Raw genomic sequence first — 19127 nt, 5'->3', positions numbered from 1 at the left:
TCTATCTTTAGCTTAACTAAGGAAGTACTCTGAAGAAAGGTACTTGTAGTTAAAAATGAGTAACAAGGCTAGTTAATTACACTACTTGCTGTTCCAGTGCATTGACAAGTCATCACTATGCTAACACATCTCATGATTTTTCACCATGGTGACAGAGCTCTTGATCCCCTGTGTACTGAAGACTGTGAATATAAACATCAGACGCCAAAGCAATGAAAAGAAGGAGACCTCCTTTTTGAACAGCAAGGAAAATAAACTTAAGGGATGTTACGTGAGGAGCAGGCACTTCCTCTGGAACCAGGAATTCCTCCTGCCCAGTCCAGTGTGCTCAGGGACTGGGGTGGTGGTGTCTCTACCCCAGGCTGAGGATCACAGCTGCTCCTTTCCTGTTTGCAGGTTCAACCAGTAGTAAAACTGAGCATATATCCCAGAGACATAGCACACAGAGGCACTGACATGGCTGGTCACATGCGCTGCCACAGAGAAGGTGCTGCCTTCAACAGCATCCACATACAGGACCACATATAAACACAAGCACCAGCAGCCAAGTCCCCTCTTCGTGGGCTGGCAAAGACAGAAGGTCACTAGTGCCGCACATACACGGCACTCTCCAGGTTCACAAGCATATGCACATTTGTAGATATCCCAAGTATCATCATGGCCCCTTCGCCCACCTGGCAACCCTGCCCTGGTCCCAGGCTCCCTTACCTGCCCCATGAGTCCCTGACTCACCAAGCTGGTCCATCTTGATGCTCACTGTAGACACACAGCACTCACACACTTGTCCCACAGGCATCCCATACTCACAGATCCCCCCAAAACACCAGCACAGGCCTTCATCTGCCTGACATCCTAGTCTGGTCCCAAGGTCCCCTGCTTGCAAACTGGTCCAGCTTGAAGATGGCCAGCTAATACAAAACCACACATACCTGTGCACAGATTTGGAAGATACAGACACTCCCCACCAGCAGTCAGCACCAGGCACACAGGCTGTGACCCACAGTCCTGCTGCTCCTGCCACCGAGACCCTCAGTCACACTGGTCCCCCCAGTAGCTGGCATTGGGGACACACACCGTTCCTGCCCCAGGGGCCAGCATCCTAGATACTCACCTAACCCAGCAGCTGGTACTTAGACCCCACCTGCTCCAGTAACTGATATAGACCAGGGATGCCCATATCTGAATCCAGTAGTTGGCACCCAGTCCGCTCACACCAGTTCCACCAGTAGCTGGCACTATGGATATAAAGTCTGTAGGAAATCTACAAGATAACCTAGAGAGCTTCAGCCCCGCCAGCTCCTGACACTGAGACCCTCTGCTCACTTCCCCTGCTGGAACTTCAGCAAGACTCCAGTTACTGGCCTAGTTCCCTCTCAAGTTGGTCTCACTTAGTCCCTGTAGTACTCACACAGATGGAACAGAAAGAGAGATGACACAGAGATATAGTTAAGAAAAGATCTAACAATATAGGACAGACTGCAGTGATCAGTCACAGGGCTCAGACAAGTGTAAAGACTGGCTAGAGTTTACATGACTCGCCCCTTTTCTGTCTGGCCCCATTTTGTTTCTCCCCAACTCCCTTCCCCTTCACATTGCCTCCTCAGCTGGCATAGTCCCACTGACTCCCTCCAGCTTCCTGGATCCTCAGGTTTGCATCCTGATCAATCACAAAGTCCTTGTCTGCGCATAGTTTTCCGGTGATTGGCCAGGTTTGTTTCTTGTCTTTGTCTCTATTAATAACCTGGCAGGTTTGTGTCTCTCTGTATTTTGTTTATGCCTTCCCCCTTTCCTTTATAATCCCATTTGACAAGGTCTTTGATCAAAGAATCTCACTGAAATAAACATTCCCACATTTGACATAACACCATCAATCAGTGACTGAACTGGTTTGGTCCTCGTTACTGCCTCCCTTAGTTTTCGTTGGTCAGGTTTGTGTCTCAGAATGCTCCTATTTATTCATCCTTTTCTTATTATCCCCTTTTGGCACTGAAAACATCCTTGACCAGACACACTTAGGCTTACAAGACATGATGTTCTCCCATGGACCCTCACAAAAATCACACAACTCTTCCACTAATGATACACAGAAAATGTTAAGGATTACTGTCAGATTCTACAGTCAAGGAAGAGTGAGATGAAGACTACCTCTGAAAACTGTAAAAACTAAGGAAAATATGGAAAAAAAACTCCGAAGCCACTCACCCTTTGCCCTAAGCTGTAAAATTTAAGCAAAATTAAAAGGATGGGTGTAGGGTGCAAGACTCACAGTAAACCAGGATAGTTCATTCTCCCCCATCTGTATATACTTTTGCAGAGGCCCCAGTGATAGTGGCCCACTGTGGATCTCAGAATTTGGACCACAGCACCTGCACAGCATCAGTGAACCCACTGAGCAAAACAGGGCACAGCACATGTTAATCGGCACCAGTTTTAGTATCCACCCCTGCGATGCTTTCCTTGAGCTTAACTCCTGGAGCAGGGCTCCACTGCGTTGGGTCCCCATCTGATCAGCAGTGGTGTCCCAGGGTTCCCACTGTGGTATTGCTAGGCTTTTCCTTAAAGCCAAAGCTTTCACCTGCCAACCGTTGTTCCTCACCCCTCAGGGACCCACACCTACTTTTTGCATAACAGTAGGGAAAGAAGGAACAGGAGGAAAAAAAGCGTGATCTTATGAACTTGTAAGCCAACACATAACAAGTTCTTGGGGTTTATACATAAAGCGTGATGTTTCCTTTGAACATACTCTTAAAATTGTAGCTCTAAATAAATCTAGAAAGGAGCTACTAAAAAGAAGCAAGTATGTGCAATAAATTAAGAGCCTTGTGCCACAAGTGGCAAGAAAGTTTCAGATTTTATGGAAAGATGGACCATTTCCAAGCCTAATTGCTGTGCTTTTTACAAGACATAATGAACAAAGATTAGCCAGTTGGGCACAGGGCAGACACGACAAAGGATTTGTCTGTGTACAAAGATCTGCCAGCAGAATCATACTGTGATGACACAGATTTTACTGGCAAAAGGTCTTTAAAATACCTTCAGCTGACAGAATAAACACCAGCAATAAGAACCTTTTGCCAGTGTAACTGGGTTTGGCCAAAGAATTTTGCTGGCTTAGTCGCATTGGTTAATGTAGTGGTCTTTCTCATCCTGCCATGTGCCAGTTCAGATCGAGCAGAGAACAATGCCTGCTCAAACTCCACAGTGTTAAGTGGGATTCAGAACCTCTGCTTCTACACACCACTATTCAAATCACCATTTTACCTGTTCTCATGAGTAAGAGAACATCTGGAACAGACATGAAGACTTCTCTGGTAAGAACTGGAAAATTTTATGGCTGTTGATAATGAGCACAATCTGGTACAACACTGTGGTAAAGTGCAGGTAAACTGGATAAAGAGAAAATAAAAATTCTAATATTGCTGTCCACACCCTGCATCCTCCAGGCACCAAACACAAACTCTTGCATGTAAACATTCAAGACCACTGCTTTGAACAATGCATCAGATATTTTCTTCAAGTCCTGTTCAGATTTTACTGAAAAACATCACTACCATTAATATTCAGAGCCATTTCTTTCTAGTCAAGCTTTTGTTTCAGAGCTGTGACCAAGAGACAACTTGGAAGCGTGGCTGGCTGGACATACACAGGACAACTTCCCGATGGAGAAACACTAAGGTAACCTGTATTCGGTCTAATGAAAGATTTGTGAAGAAATACAGTCCTTCCCAAATCCAAAAGCTGGCTCAAACAAATCAGGTGGATGAAAGGAAGGCCATAATAAGCCAATTCTTGGAGTAGGTCTACAAGTCCCAAGACACAGCACCTGGAGTACTATGTCCAGTTCTGGGCTCCCCAGCACATGGGCATACTGGAGAGAGTCCAACAAAGGGCCACAAAGATGATTAAGCAACTTAAAGCATCTCTGCTGTGAGGAAAGGCCAAGAGACTTTCAGCTTGGGGAATCTCATCAATGCATACAAATATCTGAAGGGAGGGTGCAAAGAGGACAGAGCCAGGCTCTTTTCAGTGGTGACCAGTGAAAGGACAAGAGGCAGTGGGCACAAAATAAAACACAGGAGGCTCCATGTGAACATGAAGAAACACTTCTTTACTCTGTAGGGGTGACTAAGCACTGGCACAGGTTGCCCAGAGAAGTGGCAGAGTCTCCATCCTTGGAGATCTCAAAAGCTGCCTGGACATGGTCCTGGCACCTGCCTCCCAGTGGCCCTGCTTGAGCAGGGGGGTTGGACCAGATACTTCCAGAGGTCCCTTCCAAACTCAGTCATTCTGTGAGTCTGCAAAAGCGTAAAGGAAATGAGTAACTGATTTTCACTCTGTGCTGAACATTAGGCTTTCAGAAGCATCCTCCTCTGAAAGCAGTTAAGTGCAACTCAAAATAGTACTTTGGGGTACAACACCAAGAGCTACTACCCCTTGAGACACGAAGTATCACTGTCGCTTCCCCTCTGAACACCAGATACACCTCAGTATTTAAAAATGGGATACCAATTCCCTCGGGACTTAGAAGACATGGTCAAGAATTAATAAAATCAGTATGTAACTAGTACTTGGGATGAAAATTCCACAAATAAGAGATGAAGAAACACTAACCATGACACTAACTGTTGCTATGGCTATAGCAAAATGCACAAAAGAAAAGCAGTTCAGAAGAAAAGCCTTCTGTGGGAGTAAGGAGAAAATACTCTGTATTTCAATTCCCAGCGACAGAAGAGCCCTTAGAGCAAGGCACATCATTCTGAAAGGAAGCCTACAATGCTTCCTCCCACTTGTTTTTGAAATATCACCACACTAAGAAAAACCCCTAGTAACTCCATCTTGAAACGGAAACCAACCATTAACAACAATGTCTGGTTGCCAGTAAAAATTTGATGTAGCAGGTTTACATATATTGGGATTCTTAATAATTTATGTGAATTAAAGAGCCCTTCTGATAGTAAACAGCAAAAATTTGCATAGTATTTAGTAAAAGGAACACAATAGAGAGGATACAAGTCTAATTTTTTTTGTGTTTCAAAGCTTGATGGCATGTATCAATTAAACTGTTTCTGTATCTAACAAGCTATCAAGAAAACTCATTAATAAACTTTCTGGGCTATTCATAATTCAGTCATGGTTAATAGGATAAATTGATTATTTACTGATGGTGAGCACAGCAGTCAATGTTGCTCTTCAGCAACCAGAACTGATGATGACTCCTTCACGTGAAGTATTTCTGCAAAAGACCCAAGGCCCGCAACAGCAGACTGCATACCAACAACATAGAACATATTCTACCAAATATATCTTCTCATTTTACTTATGATCAAAACATATCTGAATATTTAATTTGTTGTTTATTCAGCATCAGGCTGACAGACATTTCCACAGTTTCTCTGTATCAGTTCCTTTCTTTGAAAGGACATCTTCATTTAACCAGGTGATTAGGGTATACAAAAAACATTAAAAGACAGCTAAGCCTAAACTGCTGAAGTTATACACAGTAAATATTTTACACAGTCTTAAGAATTTGATTCTTAAATATCAGTTTCTCATACTAAATGCTGGAATATTTCTTTGCTGCATGTGAACGCAAAATGCTCAAGAACATTAAAAAAATGCAAAAATCTTGGCATCCTATCTGACACACTGCAGCACTCAATAGCAAGAAAAGAAGCAAACTGTGTTTAGTTGGATACACATTTCTGTTTTCAAGTTCTACCGCTCATACAAAAAGGACAGTGCAACCCATATATCACATCTGAAGTACCTCCTTCTCCAATACTAAAGCAGGTTTAAGAATCAAAGAAACACACAGCCATCTTAAAAGTTCTTCAAATTGGATTTTATTAGTATTTGCTATTGCTTGCAGTACTTGCTGCATGCAAACAAGAATCCTTTGAAATATGATAAGATTTTGCAATCATTTTTCAGAGAAATGAATCAAAGCAATGTCAGTGCTGCTGAACTCACCACAAAGATATTGACTACTTTCTATATCATAACAAGGTATTTTTTTCCAAACAGGGATTATTACCTCTGATAACCCAAAACACCAGATAAACCTCAGTAAGGGAAAAAACTCAGCTACACCTCCCTATTAAAAAACAAAGTTGTTGGAAGAAGATTAGTTTTAGTTTAAAATCACAACTTATGGTCTCAGTTTGGAACTCAACTTTATCAGTCGTGTGGGTGGTAATAAATAGGAAATAATTTATGCTTTTTCTGCAGATGTTTCCTGCAGTTAACGTGAACTATGGCAGTAAGCAAAACCTGTTACATATAGTATCTCACTAAGTATTTGTAACCTTTCTTTCTTAAAATGGAAAAGCTCAAAAATTATGCAAGAAATAGTACTAGTACCCAATTTGATTTTTTAATTTTTGTTCAGTTTATCATTTCATATGAGTTCATCTCCAAATTGCCTACCAAGATCTGAGTAAAGTATCCATGTTTTGACATCAACACCACCTAACACAACACAGAAAATGCTGTTTCAGGAGATGGTGCTCACAGCAACTTCTTAGCACACAGAGTCCTAAACTCCTGTATTTGTATGTAAATAAAACAGGAGATTTTTTTAAAAATTAAAATCACGAATTTGTGGCTACAGAAAGAGGGCTAATTTCCTTATGTACAAAACCTGAAACACATTTAACTTTGCATGTGTACCATTAAAATATGTTCATTACTGCAAAGAAATCACTTTAAATGCCACAAAACATACCAAAATTGATACTTACAACAATGCCAGGGAAAAAGGGAAGTAGTGAAATCAAGAAAAGGTGTTCAGATATAGCCACATTTTAAAAAGATCAAGCTTTCAATTTTAAAAATAATTCTGCTCTTTAGCTGATGTGACAGGAGTCTGAAGAGAATTCTGGCTCAAGGTTGTCTTAATACCAAAGTCTTCTCTACAAATAGTTTGAATGTATAGTACATATTCACTGTTGACTTTTCATTTAGGCATGCGAAACTAACATAAAGGTACATCAACAGAAAAAGGGTAATTAAGAGAATTATAAGACAAATCACATTCCTCTTACAGAATTTTTTCCTCACATTAAACTATATATATGTGTGTGTGTGCGTACAAGCATGCACACATATGAAACACAATATATGTAAATGGACAAGATCACATTTGAGCACTGAAGACTGAAACTTCTTATTCAGGTAAATAAATGTTACACTGACCAGATTTCTTGACAAAGTGTTAAAGGATATCCAAATGCTGAACTGAGGCGTACTACCACCTAAGCACCTGAACTAGTATTTACAGAGGCATGAATCAACTTTTGAAAGAACAATACATTTTAACCAGCAATTAACATATTCAGCCCCCAAAGAGATTACCTTTACAGTGCTATAAATGTTACTTACACTGTTGTAACCGATGTCCTTACCTCAACAGGGACAAACACAAGTCAGCACTACAAACGTGTTCCTAGGAAAAGGACTGCTGGCATAATACCTCAACAGCTATTGTGGTAGGGCATAGTCACATTTGGCTGCTGTCACTGTCTTTACTTGTCACCACAAGACTGGAGCCGTATTGCAAAAGATGTCTCTGCTCAGCACACTGTACTGTTAAAAATCTCTGTGTATGATGCAGTACTATGTGTTCTCAGAAACTGGGGAAAGTCAGGATCTAATTTATTCAGCAACACCACAGTTTACAATCTTCCAGTCTCTCCATATTGGTAGAAATCTGAAGCCTCAACAAATATTCTTAATCTAGAAACTATGCCATGAATCCACAAAACAACCTACCTACCTACCTGATATGACCAAACTATCATGTCAATACAGATTTTCTTCAAAATACTGCAATATACACGCACTGGTATTAGGGGTGTGGCGGGAGCTGTCATAAAAATTAAGAGAGAGTTGTATTTAAACACAGGCCTGCAAATTCAAAGAGGGCCAAGATATTTAATTCTAAGAATAAGGCACTCCCAAGTTCTACCTTTTTCAGTCTCCTCCTTCTCTGGGGAGATCCCACAGAACAAGTGAGACAACGCGTCCCAAATGGCACACAGTACAACTGCAACCATTGTAGTATGTAACCCCGACAGCAATCTCCAACACCACAGTGTCAGGGCTCCTCTCTGTATTTCAGTTCTCTGCTTCTCAAATTTCTGACACTTAATTTGTTCTTTCTTTCTTCCAGGTCATTTCCAACATAAAAGGAAACTTTCACAGCTGAAACAAATACAAAGGCTTTACTTTGTCATTCATATAGTTTAGGACAAGTAAATGCTCTGTATCACCTACAAAGAGCTGAACACATGGTATGCTCAATGAGCATAAAGTTAAGGTTGGCATCTTACTAACCAATTTCTTGTTAAAATGGATTTATTTACACTGAAGAACACTATGTGCTTATACACTGAAGAACCATCCTTAACAACAGTGCATATCTAGGATCCTGTTTTAAGTGGTTGTTTACTTGGACTCCAGTACAGCCTTTGACACCATTTCCCACAGCACTGTCCTGGAGAAACTGGCTGTTCATGGCTTGGATGGGCATATTCTTTGCTGGGTAAAAAAGTGGCCGGATGGCTAGTCCCAAAGAGTTTTGGGGAGTGGAGTTAAATCCAGTTGGTGGCCAGTCACCAGCCAGTTGGTGCTGCTCCCCAAGGCTCAGTGTTGGGGCCAGTTCTGTTTAATATCTTCATCAATGATCTGGACAAGGGGACCGAGTTGCACCCTCAGTTGGTTTGCAGACGCTGTGTGGATAACTGGCTAGCTGAAAAAGTTCACATAGACATAGTCCAGCTGGCTGGACAACAATGCACATTGCTCTCAGCTTATGTGAAGTAAAGCAAAAATGCACTGTCTTTGGCTGTTCTTGTTACACAGTAACAGGAAGATCCCGGTGGGAAAAGAATGTTACAGGTGGGAACAGATAACTACAGAAGAGAAACTAGGGGCGGGCTTGATATTTAGGCAACTAACCAATAATGACCTTAACTTTCGTAATATGTATGAACTAATTATAACAAGGCATAAAAGGTGACTGTAAGGTACAATAAACGAAGTCTGCTGATCACTCAATATGAGTGACTGTGTCTTCCCTCCGTCGCGACAGGGCTGGGTAAGTGTTGATCTGCTGGAGGGTAGAAAGGCTCTGCAGAAGGATCTGGGCAGGCTGGGCTGATGGGCCGAGGTTCAGCAATGAGAGCCAGGTCCTGCACTTCAGTCAAAACAACCCCACACAGTGCTACAGGCTCAGAGAAGAGCGGCTGGAAAGCTGCCCGGCAGAAAAAGACCTGGGTGTGCTGATTCTTGCTGAACCTGAGCCAGCAGTGTGCCCAGGTGGCCAAGAAGGCCAACAGCATCCTGGCTTGGATCTGAACAACTGTAGCCAGCAGGACAAGGGAAGTGATCGTCCCCCTGTACTGGGCGCTGGTGAGGCTGCACCTCGAATCCTGTGTTCAGTTTTGGGCCTCTCACTGTAAGAAAGATATTGAGATGCTGGAGAGTGTCCAGAGAAGAGCAATGAAGCTCATGAAAGGTCTAGAAAACAAGTCTAACCAGGAACAGAGGGTAATTGGGGTTGTTCAGTCTGGAGAAAAGGAGATTTAGGGGACGGACACCTTATCGCTCTCTACAGCTACCTGACAGAGGTTGTAGTGAGGTGGGTGTCAGTCTCTTTTCCCAAGTAGCAAGTGATAGCACAAGAAGAAATGGCCTCAAGTTGTGCCAGGGGAGGCTTAGATTGGGTATCAGAAAAATTTTCTTCATTGAAAGGGTGTTGAAGCATTGGAACAGCTACCCAGGGAAATGGTTGAATTACCGTCCCTGGAGATATTTAAAATACGTGTAGACATGGTCATCAGGGACATTTAGTGGTGGACTTCGCAGTATTAGGTTCATGGTTGGACTCCATGATCTTAGGGGTCTTTTCCAACCCAAATGATTCTATGATTCCTTTTAAAGTTCACTGTATTTAGACTATGCACTACACACTATAGAGTACTTGTTTTAAACCTACATGGGCCATTTCATTTTTACTAACAGCTTGTATAATTTAATAATTGTTTTTAAAAACTTAAGGAAAAAAATTGTTCTTCTCCATTAGTTGGGATTTGAACACACCTTTTGCCCCCAGCAGGTTGTAGAACTTCATTTTTGCATGCATCAGACTCACCACAGGCCCTGTGAACATATAAACTGCTGCAACAGCGGCTGGTTCCTCTGCCCCTACAAAATACACATATTGGGAGGCTGTCATCTAACAGAGGTCATCTAGACATATGTATAATCCTTATAATGGGATGTAATGGATAAAGAACTCAGTCCCCTTAATGTAAGTGACGAATTATGGGAGACAGCAAAATCAAAGAATTTATATTTTCTGCTAAGTTAACCTAAAAGAAGAAAATGAGAAAACATTTCAGGTCTTCAGCTTCAAGAAACAGCTTAGACTTGTGTAGATCTTTTCATTTACTTTAGAAAGCAGGATTTATTTTTTTCAGGCAATCAGAGTAAATTTTGTCAAAACAAAACAAAACAAGCCACATGATACATATCAGATGATACATGAAGGGAAAAAAGCCTCATTCCCCTGAATGCACTCAAGTAAGCATGGTTTGCTGACTGACTTCTCAAACCTCATCCCACATTTTTACAAAGGACAAAAAACCCCATGAGAATTTAAAGCATGCATGAAATTCAGTGATATGTGTACTTTTTTAATACAGTCTTAAGCTCTGCCCTACCCTGAACAAAGTCACCATCACCCCTACGAAACTCCTAAGGCACATTTCAACTACTGATATAGGTAAACATTCACATATTCAAAGCAGAGCCAGAGAATATAAACACTATACTAGGTCTCTGTATTAGAATTTGAGAAAAAGTGCTCTGACACAAGCAAACTGAGAATTAAAAGGATGAAAGCTTCACATGTGATCTCTAACCTATGCTCAGTAGATATTCAAATACAAAATGCCTATGGGTCTTGCCAGGCTTTCTGTGTTCACATCTGTACATTTTTCGCAAATCTACACTCATCCCCTTGGAACTCCGCTATTCATCTTCACAAGTTCCTTCCACAATGTCATTTAAAATGAATCCTCTCTTTTATCGTTCCTACTCTTATGTTTCCAATCTCTTCATTTCCCCTCTTGTTTCACATTCAGTTCCAATGTCTTCCCAACAGATTTACACACAGAGGACACCAAACAAAAATGCCCTCTCTCAGTACTTAACAACAAAAAGTTTTAAATTTCTTTGCAAAAAACTTACTTTGATTTCTAAGAATCAGATTTCAAAAACGCAGCTCACCAAAAATATTCAGCACATTAGTTTCTTTAAAGAACAATCCCATCACAGATAACCTGATGAAAAAAAATCTAAATAAGGGAGCAAAGTTCTTAATTTTTGTCTAGAGAGAAGGCAATTTCCAAAAGCTTTCATGAAGACTGCCAGACAGAGCATCTGCTCAGCAGCACCATAAGCTTTGCCATGAACGCTCTCATCCCTGCTCACAGAATGATTTACTCTAACTGCAATGTGAAAGAAAAAGAGCTGGCAAAGACAAACCATAATGGTAAGATAAGAAGTTCTGAAAAGAGTGCAGGGTTGAATTCACACAATTGCTGCATTTGCCTAGGACAGACGTGTACACAGATTTCAGAGACACGAACAAAACTGCAAGACTTAGAAGATAAAAGGGCTACTTAAAACAGAAAGCAAGCAAAATACAGCATATGAAGTGGTGCTCACATGAAGCACCACACTTTTTTATATTATCTGAGATCATAAGTGGGCAATACAGAAAGCAATGTTACTGCTAGTGAACCAGGAAGTAAAAAGTTCTAGGACAACAAATCTGAGATGTGCTGAGAACCAGGAACTGTGGACATTAAAAAAGTCTCTCTTCTTCTGAGAGGGCAAGAGCAAAGGCACCAATCTTTTTACAGTTGGAATGCCTACAGAAGACAGTAGCTGAGGAAGATTTATACTGCTTAACTTTTTTTCTACCAGGTGAGGAACAGTTCCACTGCAATCAACAAAGTGGCTGGACAGCAAAATCCTTAAGGTGCAAAAGGGCTTCCTTTCTTTCTTTTCCCTTCCCACTGTTTTTAAAGTGCTGCTGCTGTTAGCATTTTACTGTCGTTAAAGACAAAGCCCAAGCTTTCTATGTTCTGACAAACAGAAATCAGTAGGTGGCACCAAAAAGCAAAGGAAGTTTCCTTCATCTTTCAAGAGTTCAGAAAAAGAGGAACCTACCTAATCCCTAGTGAAGCTGATGTGTAAAAAACACTAAAAACATCCTGATAAATCAGAAACCTATAAAGCTTTGCCCACAACAGTCTTTAAATATGCTGTATTAGATTACTGAACCTGACAGAGATGCTTACATAAAGAAGGAAAGCACAAGCTGCATTACTGCATGAACTGGTGAAGTCAAACACGTATCTTTCCAGAAGTTTCAAGGATCAGTCTCCACAGTCAAAACAACTCTCTGTCTAAAAATAAGAAAAGTGAAATTTCACATCCTACCTGTACCCCTATTCCTACCTTTTGAATCCCTCTAGAGTTAGGGGGTGGCCATGGTGGAGCTACATGCAAAGATTAAGTGAGAAAATCTTCAGAAGCCAAAGACTTCTAATTCTCATTAGATTCATTTGCAATTTAGCCCACATAGTTTCCGTGGACAAACACATATGAAAGCTTTGAAATGCAACAATACTACAATTCAAGCTTCAGTTCAATAGTAGCTCTGAAGATGTAACTTGACTTCCTAACTGCACCATTTTTATACTCTAATAAGAGCTTGCGTAGAAACCATTTGATTATTAAAAGACTTTATTAGTAAAGTTGAAAAAGTAACCTGACTTCATCAACAGTATCAATTTAAATCATATAAGTTATCTCCTGTTATGTCAACAACACACATTGGAAAAATGCATTTAGATAAGCTGATGCATGACCTTCACAAATCACAACAGCAACACCACTGATGTCTACTTCTGAGCCAAAGCTGTATGTTTCAGAAAAACAAAAGACAATTAAATACTGAGATTCCTGTATCACTGCAGGTGCACAGCAAAGGCTGATCAATTTTCAACTTCAATTTAGTATTTACTATACTTCTATTTAAAAAAAAAAAATAATCAAAGAGAACCATATGCATATCAAATAAAATATAACCCACTCTATACATCAGCAAGATGGCAAAATCAGTTTTGCATCAAAGAATCTTGAGACCCCTAATTTATAAGCCCCTTTTATTTATACACCACTTTTCTTCTTGCAATTACCACTCTTAACATGTACCACCTCCTGGTAACAATTTCCTGGAAAATTTCACGTTGTTATTCTATGTATGTATAAAGATATTTTGTAGAGATTTGGTGATTAAGCAAGATCAACAACATTATCAGCTTTCACTATCCACTAATCTGCTGTGGCACCTATTTGCTCTCCAGTGTCATATTCAATCTTCTAAGACTGCACCCTCCTTTCCCTTTCCACACACGTCAAATATCCAAATGGAGGTGGGTTTTTTTCCCCCTCTTTCTCAGAACAGTGAGTTTCTAGTACCACAGCTGCAGTATCCCCTTGAAGGCAAAAAAGGTTTGTATTTCATTCTTGCAGCACTGCAAAGCAGCTAAAGCATCTGTTGGGCCAGCAAATAGCCAGATCCTTGGGGATGTAGATAAAGACCATAAATTTGGCAACTGGAATCAAAGTAGTTGCTTCAGTGAATGGCATTTAAGAACAAGCATGTTAGCAGCAACACCTGCTCAAGCGGTAAGCAACACTTGAATAAAGCACACTAATAGTAGTCTTGTTCATCTTACCATTCCAGTTGCCTCACTATACATCTGAAAACTTATCAAAACATACGCATTTGCTCCAAATACTACCCTCAAAAATTGGTTTCAAAATGCAAATGCTATACACTCACGAACATCCTCACGACTTACAGTTCAACAACTGCGCAAGTAATAACTATTTGCTATAAACAATTACAACTTAAGACGGACAGCTCTAAAAAACATCTCAATGTACAAACGGTTTTAAAATAGACTTCTTGAGGAAACATGAAGCACCCTTCTAGTTTATGTTTGAAAAAAAAATCCCCTTCATGTTACAGTTATAAAAATTAACTCATATATACTGTAAAGCACTAACAGTATGCCCTACAACGTCTGCTCGCCAACATCAGTGCTTCCCCGAACGCTTCTTTCTCAACTAATGGAGAGGATTAAAGATGCCCTGAAACTTCACTTTACTGGAAGGCCGGGCGGACGAACAGCTGTTCGGTGTTCCAGAAACACTTGCTCTCTCCTTGCACGCAGCACATCGAACCCGCTTGTCTCCTGGAGGGCAGCACACAGCAACTCGGCCCTGGAAAGCCAGCTCATCTGGGGGTTCCAGTCCTAACTTCTGCCAAAGCGGACAAAGCACCTCTAACAGGACCAGACGCCGCGCCCCCCCGCTGACCCGGCCGAGCTCTCGCCCACCGCGCGGGCCGCCCCACGTGCGAGCACGACCGGCCTCCACGGGCCGCCCGGGGCCGCTCTGGCTCCGCAGCAGCGGGCTCACGGCCGGGCCGCGCGGCCCGCTCCGCCCTCCACCTCTACGAACGGCGACCCCGCGGAGCCGGGTCCGGCGAGAAGTCGCCCCGCCGCCGAGAAACGGCACGCCGCCCCCCGCCACCGGGCTGCACGCCGGCAACTCGGGGCCACCGGGCGCCGAGGCCCCACCCCCGCCCCTACCTGCCGTCCGCACGTCGGTCCCTGCGGCCGCGAGGCACGGCGGGGCCGCGCCCCCGCCTCCTCCGCGCCCCTCGCAGTCACCGTCGGGGCTCCCGCGCCGCCTCCAGTTGCGTCGGTCGGGGACCCCGCTGCCGCCCCTCGGGCCAGGCCTACAGCGCCTGCCCGCGCGGTCGCTCCGGGAGCGGCGGCCCGGCGGCCTCCGCCCGATCACAGGGCGCGCGCCCCTCGCCCCTCCTGAGTCCGCGCCACCGTCGCTCGCTCCCGCGGCCCGCGCCCGCCGCCGCCCGCCATGTTCCGCTCCTCCGGGGCCTCGCGGCCCCGCGCGCTCCCCGCCGTCTCCGGGGGCCGGTGACGTCACTCTCCAGCCGGGCCGGGCCGGCCCCGCCCTCGGAAGCTCGCCCCGCCCCACGAGCGACGACGCGGGGCGTCCTTTGTTTGCACGGGGGGGGGGAGGGGGCGGCGGAGGCTGGCCTCGTACGTCACCGCCGCGGCCGGACGAGCAGGCGGGGCCGGCAGCCCTCCCTCGCGCGGCACGCCCCGAGGCCTCCCGCGCATGCGCACCGGAACGAAGGCCCGCCCCGCCCTCTTTTAGTTTCGGTTTGCGGGCCGCCCCTCCCCCCCTCCCGCGCGGCGGCAGCAGCACAGCGCAGCCCCCGCTTGGGGCCGGCAGCCGCCCCGCTGCTCCGTTCCCCGCAGCTCGCACCGGAATGGGCCGCCGCCGGCAGGCCTGCGGGCACCTGCGCGGCGAGCTGCAAGCGCCGGGCGGGAAGCGGCGCCAGCAGGAGGGGGCAGGAGCCAGCGCCGCGGGACGGCCGCGCCCCGGGGGCGCCGCGCTGCTGCCGCCCGTGGGGTCTCCCTGGGACGGGGGCGCCGCGCAGTCTGTGCTCGGCCGCGTCACAAAAGCCATGAGCCTCTCGCCGACGGGCGCCTGCTGCCTGCTCCAGCTCATACTTTGCGTCTCGGGGCTTCCCTATGCCTTGCTGACAGGCAGGAGGGTTGAGGCGGGCTGGGAAAACCGGGAAAAGGCCCAGGAGCCACGTCCCGTGCTGATGAGTCAGAGAAACACGATCGGGCGCTTGCTACCGCGGAGGCTCGCTCCCGGGGCCGAGCCGCTCAGCAAGCGAACGAACCGGGCGCGGAGAGAACCGACTCACCCGGGCTTGTTCCCGTAACCGAGACCCTCACCCTGGCTGTGCCCACCTCTCAAACCTTCCTCCCCCGAATCTGATCCTGGAAAACAGAATAAGCCATCTGCTGTAGATACAAACAATTATATGTTCCAAAGGACGCAATTTCACTGGGCATAAAAGCAGTTTAAAATCAGTAAATTGCATCGTTACAGCTGCCAGGGGTGCAGTGAGAAGGGCTGAAGAATTAACTGAGGCTGTGCGGGGGGGCAGAGGCCAGCCGCCCCAAGAGGCAGGATTGGTGCTGTCCGAACCGGGCAGGAAGAACTTTTTCCAGTTTTGAAACTGAAATTCCTTCTATTATTCCCATTTTTCTATGTATTGCCTGCCACACATCCCCCACAAGGGATGCATATAGACTATATGTGATGGACCTTAAAATAACGGAATTCGTGAATCATTATGAGTTCAGATACAGATGAGTGTTGTCAGGCTTATCCTACCCGACTGCACCATCCAAAGCAGGGAGGAAGTAATTTCTTTTTTTCCCCTAGTGTTAGAACTTGTAAACCCCTCTTGTGAAAAAACATCTTTACAAAGAGTAACTGGATTACAGACTGAGAACTGGGCACCCATCAAGACAGGCAAATGACAGTTAAGTTCAGGAACAAGAAATTACCAAAGTAAAGGAAGGTGTGTTAACTATAATTGGGAAATGTAAAGGTTAGAAATAGCGAATCAAATACTGTAGTTATGTATTCAGGTAGTAAGAACCAAGGAAAAAGAAATTCTTTACATACATAAGAACACAAATCTAATAGGAGTAATATAATACTATGAAAATAAATGACAGTAAGTTTAAAAGGATTAAAGCCAGGTAAATTGTAATAGGAAATGATAATAATTTCCTGCCCCTTGGGGGTAGTGAAAAAATTCCACTGGACTGCTCCCATGGTGGTGTCCCCCCTCATTACTACTGGGTGGTCAATTTGGTTTTTAACTACATGAGAACTAAGGAATACATAACTTCATTAAGATCTGTGAAAAGCAATGTCCCAAGAGTAGTTAAGAGTTGCATCACTGAAGTTTCATTTCCATTTCAGCAAACCACCCATAGAACAAAAAATATTTTTAAATAAACTGAGTATGATTAAAAGGCTCTGAAGGATAGTATACTTCCATCTATCCCTCTGTTTAACGCTAGTAGGAAACCACTGCTTGGGCATTAAGAAAAAGTAGTATTTCCAAGGAGTAATAGTTCCTTGTTATAAATAACTTTCCTTAAATGCTGTGCTCCATAAAGAAATTTATTCAGTTCTGTTTTTTATTATTTTAAGAACAAGAATTTCAGCTTTTAAGTATTTCACTGATTTAAAAATCATAGGTATTAAACATATACAGCATGTTATACTTCAAAGCAAAATAAAAGAAACTACAAACATCAAGAAAGGGTCCCCTGACTCGTGCACTGAGGCTTAAAAGCTCCCATGTCCAAAGGAACAATTACTTTAAAATATATCTCAATTATCATCACTTTGCAGAAACAAGTAAGATGGGAAACGCACTCTTACCTTACGCTAAACTACATCTTTTTATAAGACAACACGCAAAGTACTAGTTTTGGTGCTATGAAATTAAACAGGTTCTTAGTACTATAGAAAATGCTCTCAACAATGTCATATCCTTCTTAATGCAATGAGTCCACACACGAAAAATTTTAAGACTTTGGTTTCCTGCTGCTGTCACTGCACACAAATTCACGATTCTCATGTGCAAAGTCAACAAAATCAAGTAATTGGAGTGGAAGCCTGGGAATAGTTTTCATTAAGATTGCAACACTCCTTTAGCATGTGTGGTGTGGAACTTTTCTCATGCTGCTGTCTAGGAAATGAAGGCTTGTGGAGAGAGCCTACTGTAAAATACATGCAGTTTGCCCATCAAGTACCATCCTCTACCATTTCTTCTGTAACGCAAAACTTGGTTACACACGGTCAGGCAGAGACCAGTAAATTATTTCACTGAAACAATGTATATTAACTAATCAAAGAGAAGTCAAACTATTCTGAAGGCATGCTTCTCAAAGTTTCTAGAATCAATACAAAAATGTCCAACAATAAATCAAAATTTTTAGATTTTAGATCAATTAAATCCTGCATTTCATCTTTAAATTATATTCCTACCAAAATGAACAGGTCCTGTCACTCTGTAATGGCTCAGAACTGGAAATTAATAACCAGTTCAAAAACTAACCAAAAATATAGGCGTATGTAAAATAAAAGCAAGAGTGGTATAGAATTGCAATTGTACCCTCATATAGTAACCAGCTGCTCTTAGGAAGCACTACTGCCAATTTAAAAAAAAAAGAACAAAAGAAAGTATATTTATATACACAAGCTCATAAAAATTAGAAAAAACAGACATCCAGTTGGCTTATACTTCCCAATGACACTAACTGAGCCTTAGTGCTCTATCTTCTATTTCAAAATGAGCACAGAGTTCAGTGGTATGTCTGAGAAAAGTACAGACGTCTGTTCTGAAGATTGTTTACTGTTTTTCCCATTTTAATCAAAGGATCAGCTAGCATTTGCTATAAAATGCAAGGCAAACAGCTTCATGTATTCTCACAAAGAAAGCAAAGCTCCTACCAAATAAAACTGATATTTGAGGGAATATGTATCTTTGAAATATACCCAAACCACATTCTTTCTCCTTTTTACACTAGTTCCACTTTTGTCAGTGTTTACAGTGGGGAACTCTCATTTGGTGCAGAATCAATACCAATGAGAAAGATTGTTTTCTCCCACCATCCCTCAATATTCAAAAAAGTAAAGTTGTGGCCCAGTTCCTCTGTTAATATGGAAGCAGGTGTTGCTGGTGGGCCAAACAACTTAAAAGGCTATGCAGTGTTCTGAAATTTAAATCAGGTAATCTGTGACACCCCTTCCCACTCCCTCCTCCCAAACCTGTGAAGCACCTAACAGAATTTCCAACAAGACTTAAACCAGTTTTAATTACTCTGACATGAAATAAAACTAAGGGAAGACAATCAATCTAACACAGAGGTGATCTTGCCTGTAATGAGAAAAGTATGAACAATAAAAGGGAACGTCAGTGTTGAGTTGGTGCACTTAGGATGGCTCTGAAAGTAGACTTCCCGCACCTGCTCCTCACCCAAGAATCTTCTAGTAACACAGTGCACAGGGACCAAAAACCAAAGCAGTGAATACTATTGGAAATGGTTAGCCAGTTAATCAACTGGAAA

The 19127-nt window shown here is 43.2% G+C and overlaps 1 protein-coding gene and 1 long non-coding RNA gene across 5 annotated transcripts in view; both read right to left on the bottom strand.

Moving 5' to 3' along the window:
- Nucleotides 1-19127, bottom strand: part of RNF38 (ring finger protein 38) — a 112077-nt gene that overhangs the window by 34421 nt on the left and 58529 nt on the right. The window contains exon 1 of one of the 4 annotated variants that reach the window (XM_037372939.1): nt 14739-15116. The exons of the other annotated variants lie outside the window; for them this stretch is intronic. The gene's annotated coding sequence lies outside the window, so the exon portion shown is untranslated. Of the gene's footprint in view, nt 1-14738; nt 15117-19127 lie in introns of those variants that run through there. 4 annotated transcript variants of the gene reach the window in all.
- On the bottom strand, nt 6384-10170 carry LOC119141116. Its single transcript, XR_005101845.1, has 2 exons — nt 10102-10170; nt 6384-8202 (listed from the first exon to the last, which is right to left on the bottom strand). It is a non-coding gene; the product is annotated as an uncharacterized LOC119141116 (long non-coding RNA).

Source organism: Falco rusticolus, chromosome Z, assembly GCF_015220075.1.
Source record: "Falco rusticolus isolate bFalRus1 chromosome Z, bFalRus1.pri, whole genome shotgun sequence".
Taxonomy (NCBI): Eukaryota; Metazoa; Chordata; class Aves; order Falconiformes; family Falconidae; genus Falco; species Falco rusticolus.
Note: the sequence above shows the minus strand (reverse complement) of the source record. Positions and strands in the feature narration are given on the sequence as shown.